This window comes from Rhamphochromis sp. 'chilingali' (assembly GCF_963969265.1).
Source record: "Rhamphochromis sp. 'chilingali' genome assembly, chromosome: 19".
Lineage (NCBI taxonomy): Eukaryota > Metazoa > Chordata > Actinopteri > Cichliformes > Cichlidae > Rhamphochromis > Rhamphochromis sp. 'chilingali'.
In genome coordinates, this window is record NC_137946.1 from 31,871,932 (window position 1) to 31,876,907 (window position 4,976).

A 4,976-nucleotide genomic window follows, 5' to 3' on the forward strand; every position below is an offset into this window, starting at 1 on the left:
ACAACAGACTCATAGAAAATCCTCAGCATTTTCTGGCAGATGTTGAAGGACCTCAGTCGCCTCAAAAAATAGAGACAACTCTGGCCCTTCCTGTAAAGTGCTGTGGTGTTTTTAGCCCAGTCCAGTTTATTGTCAATGTGTACTCCAAGGTATTTATAGTCCTCCACAATGTCAACACTGACCCCCTGGATTGAAACAGGGGTCAAGTGTTTCCTGGTCTTCCTGAAGTCCACGATCAGTTCCTTGGTCTTTGCCACGTTGAGCTGCAGATGATTCTGCTAAGACCACGTGACAAAGGAGTCGACCACAGCCCGGTACTCTGTCTCATCTGTCTCATAACAACAACATCAAAAATGGTGACAGACAGGGACTGCTTTTTGCCCTGAAGCTCAAGATCACTTGAGTTATGTAGTAGAACAATGATCCAGAACACAACAAGTCCACCTCTGAATGGCTAAAACATGGCTTTGGGGTGGTCTTGTTGAAGTCTGGACTTAAATCCAATTCAGATGCTTTGGTCTGACCTTAAAAAAAGCTCTGAATTGAAATTACTCTGCAAAGAAGAGAAGGCCGAAATTCATCCACAGCGATGTGAAAGACTCATCGCCAGTTATCACAAACACTTGATTAAGTTTTTGTCTGTCAAGGATGGCAAACAACCTAAAAATGTGTTTGATAACCTTCAACATGTAAATATGACAAACATTCAAAAAACTAAGAAATCAGGAAGAGGCCAAATGCTTTTTTCCAGTAATGTATGCACGGGCAGGTACTGCAGGTTACACATTCTGTAAACCAATTTTGTAGAACAGAAAACTAAAAGCAGCAGAGAAATGAAGAATCGCTTTAATAAAAATGTAAAACATTTTGCTGCATCTGATAGCAAGCTTAACTTCATTCATGTGAGCCTGAGAGAAGGATTACACAGCAAAAATGCCAGTGTTGATTTTTCAGTGTTAGTAGATTTCAACAGAGTTCCGAGTTAGTTCAACACTTAATCGAGTTAAAATAACACATCGGGAGTTGATTCCTGAAAAGTGTAAGTGTAGATTTTAGTCGTTACTGCATTTTAACACTGTGGGTGTTAAATTAGACCACACCTTCATTTCCTGTGGAGCTTCGCAATCCAGAATCTTCGGTCGCCATTTTTTCTTGCTGATGCGGTAAGTTTTATTCGGTTAAATATTAAGTTTTAGATTGATGTTAGAACAAGTAACATGATAACTAGTAAAAGAAATAGTATTTATATCAAAATACATCATCTTTAAGTGTCATATTTGAATTTTAACGGTTTTTGTTAAGCTGGGCTACTGCTAGCTAGAACTCTGCAAAGTACCAGTTTCTTTCCTAATATTCATTTAGCATAATCTGGCTATTGGCAGACTGTAATGAATATTACATGTTAATATATTTCACAGTTTTTATTAAATGCCTTTTATTTATTTTCGAATTAAACTGCCAAAGCCTTAGGGTCAGTGGTCTCAAACTCGCGGCCCAGAGGCCACTCGTGGCCCAAAGGCCACTTGCGGCCCACGTCAGGTGAGGTGAAGAAGTATAATGCAATTTGGCCCTTAAAGTGACTTTTTTTTGTCATTAGCCAAAAATGATTTAATATAAAGGCAATGAGGGCAGAGTGTTACCGGCCCTCATGGGTAGTGTAGTCCGTGCTGCGGGGAGAACGTGTGGAACTGCCCCTCCCGTTGTGTGTTTGAGCGCGAGAGAGGGAGAAAGTAAGAGCTGTTACCGATGAGAAATGGAAGAAGAGAGCATGTAAATATAATAATAACCACTGCCGCCAAAATGAGTGCCTGCTTGTAAGAAAGCTGTTAAGATTCGACTGTACACTGTGTTCGCTGACAGTAAAGCTACAAGCCCGACAACCCAGCGTATTGGCCAGAGGTGTCATTACCACGGTTCAGAGCCGCGGACCTGGCCGAGGTAACAAGAGAGTACAAACATGTGGAGGGATTGGCTTTGTTAGTTCAGTGAGAGTCAAAAACTAATGTGTACACTTATTTCTGCATTTTTATTTTGTTAAATATGAATAAAATTACAGCAGAAGTGCTGCAAAGTGTCTGACCAGAAAGAGAGGACCATTGTGTTAATTTGGTAGTTCAATTAAAGGCATCGGTTAGTTAAGAGGGAGAGGGGGGGATGCGTTCATATTTGCAGTTTTGTCTTGTTATACAATATTTGAAATTTAAAAACGAACAAACCAAACGCTACATTGTCAGGAATATTTGTGGGGAGGGTTTTTATCGCTTAAAATATATAAAAAATAATAAAATAGAAATATGGTTCCTACTAACCCCTGTGATAGTTGAGAGAATACTGTATTGCAGTCATGTTACACAGCTTGTACTACTTAAAAAATGGACCAAGGATGTTTTTCTTAACAAAATTTATTTTAACTCAGTCTAAAGGGACTAGACATGCTAGATATTTTGCAAAGAAATGGTGTTATATGCTGGACCTTATTTTACTCTTGGCAGGTGGTGATATGCTGGTTCCCGAGAAGAGATGAACTAATCAAAGTCAGCTTTTCAAGACAGCCCCAAGACTCTTCGCAACTTGTGTTCAAATGTGAGGCCGTTGTCAGGTGATAAATGCAAGGAAGAGGCACTCAACTGACATGAAACATGTCAAAGACAACATGAAGGTGACATTTCAACATAGGCAAAAAGTGGTTCAAGAACCTGCCATAGCTTCTACTGTCCTGGACCTTTTCCCAAGATTTCTGGATACACCTGGCTTGGTAAGGCATAAAATAATTTAATGACTGCTTTGTGGTTCCTTTGTTTGTTTTCTTGTTAATGTGTTGTTTCTGTTGTTACACTTTGTGTTTAAGATTGACCAAGACTTCACAATGCTGTTTTTTGGGGAGGAAGTGTCTGGTAAGTTCCTTGCAAAGTGGCCAACATTCTTCAAGCCAAGGATCATCAAAGATTGCAAAAATCTGTCCCAGAGTACAGAATTGGATGAGCTGCTCATTTCTGCACAGCGTTACTCTAACGAGGCTGGTAAGTGTAAGTTGGAAATGGTAGATTTTGCATGCCTTTACAGCATTTGCTTAATTCCCACAACACAATATATCACTCATTTCTGTATGGTATGAAAACAAGCTTACAAACATGTTAAACCTGAAATGACATTTAATGTAGTTTGAACACAAAAAAAGTTACATAATCTTACTATTGTTATGACTCGATTGTTATGACTCACTTGGTGGCCAGAAGATTTTAAGTCTCTAGAAATGAATTTTTATACCAAGGCGCTGGAAAACTGCCTTATTAGAAAAATTATCAGGTGTCTAAAATGTCATCATGGTATTACATAACGTGGAAAAATGACTGCTGTGGTCCTTTAAATGACAGTAATTGTGATGATCTTAATTTCTATTCTGTAGTTTGGGACTGCGAGGCGGCTGCCCTCTTTTGCTGCTTCACTTCACTCCATCATCTAAGGGAAGGACGTCTTCAAAGATTAGCACATCAGATGCTGCTCACCACCTAATGAAATTCATCAAGGTATGCTTTTTAGAATTGTATATTTCTCTTTTGATGAGAACAGATGCAAATTATCAACGGCTGATATTTTAAGATGGCAAGGTGATCCAACCTGCAGCAGATGTATCTATCCCAGACAAGCTTGGTGTTGCAGGACTGACATGTCATTGTTTCTATTAAAACTAAATGTACACATTGAAACAAAAATAATTGTGCGCGCGGAGTGAAACATTTTAATATTGTCATAATTTCAAACAGCAATGCCTCAACATCAGATTATCAATTTTGTTTAATGTGAATCACTTGGTTTCTTTCTCTCCCTCAGGTGGGAGGTAGCACAGAGGCTTTTCTTAAGGCTGGCCCCACTCAGCCATTCGTCCTGTGGGTTGGAGAAAGAAAGAACATCATCCAAAGTTTCTACCCAAAGTTTCTACATTGTCCTAGATCAAAAGGTCATTCCCTGTGTGACACAGATGGGAGATGCAGGTTTTGACAAGGCAAAACTTTTCAAGGCACATTTTTTAATTTGCCGTGTCCTTTGATAAGGCATTGGACAACTTCTACACATTCATCCAGACCATCAAGTGTATGGCATTGATGTTGGCAGCGTGAAGGACAGTCCTCGGGTCAATGAAACAAGAGGAAGTCTTCACTGTACGGTTTAAAGATATCCACTATTCAGCACTTTGACTGGAAATGTTCATCTGTTACATTTGCAAGATACACCACACAAGTTGCTCAGTGTTATTTAGACATTTGAAGTTCCAGCATGGTTTGTACCCAGGAAAGTTTTTACGTTTGACCTGTGGAGAGCCTGGATGTTCATTTATCTTTCACACGTACTCTGGTTACAAGCGGCACTTATTCCGAGCACATGGAGACTGCGTTCACTCTGAGGTCATCAACAATTTTGAGCCTGTACCTAACGATGGAACCTCTGTTTCACAGCCTGTAAATGTGGCTCATCCCATGACAATAACTACACCGGTTCCAGTTGAAAAAAGGCAAATACTGAACATGTGCAGCTCTGTTATTGCTCAAGTACAATCATCAGGAGTTCCTGAAAGTACTGTACAGTGTTTAGTTGGTTCATTGGAGGAACTGGTTAATGACATCCATGCACATGCAAAACAATCTGTTGTCGACTGTTTGTCAACTGATACATCAAGAGAAACCTTAGAAAAAGTTGAGGATTGCTTTGATCAGCTTGAAAACATGTGATGTGACAATAAAAAGTGATTTGATTTGATTTGAAATCCATTTTCATGTCTTAACACAGAATCTAAAAGGATAAGATATTTTGAGCAAAAATGGAAAATAGTTGAACCCATAGAGCATGTTCTTGGTGTGCGTTTTGATGTACGCAAAGATAGAACAACAGGGACATACAGGCAAGTTCCTGTCAATGATAAATTCATGTACGTTCCTATCATGGGATCCCTTTCATCTATGTTTCGAAACAGTGAACTT

At 39.3% G+C, this 4,976-nt stretch overlaps 1 long non-coding RNA gene across 1 annotated transcript; it reads left to right on the plus strand.

Annotated features, from left to right (window-relative positions):
* Nucleotides 1-927: 927 nt before the first annotated feature.
* LOC308386638 lies at nucleotides 928-4,755 on the plus strand. Its single transcript, XR_013969829.1, has 5 exons — nucleotides 928-1,163; nucleotides 2,493-2,755; nucleotides 2,849-3,020; nucleotides 3,407-3,527; nucleotides 3,832-4,755. It is a non-coding gene; the product is annotated as an uncharacterized lncRNA (long non-coding RNA).
* The last annotated feature ends 221 nt before the right edge of the window (nucleotides 4,756-4,976 follow it).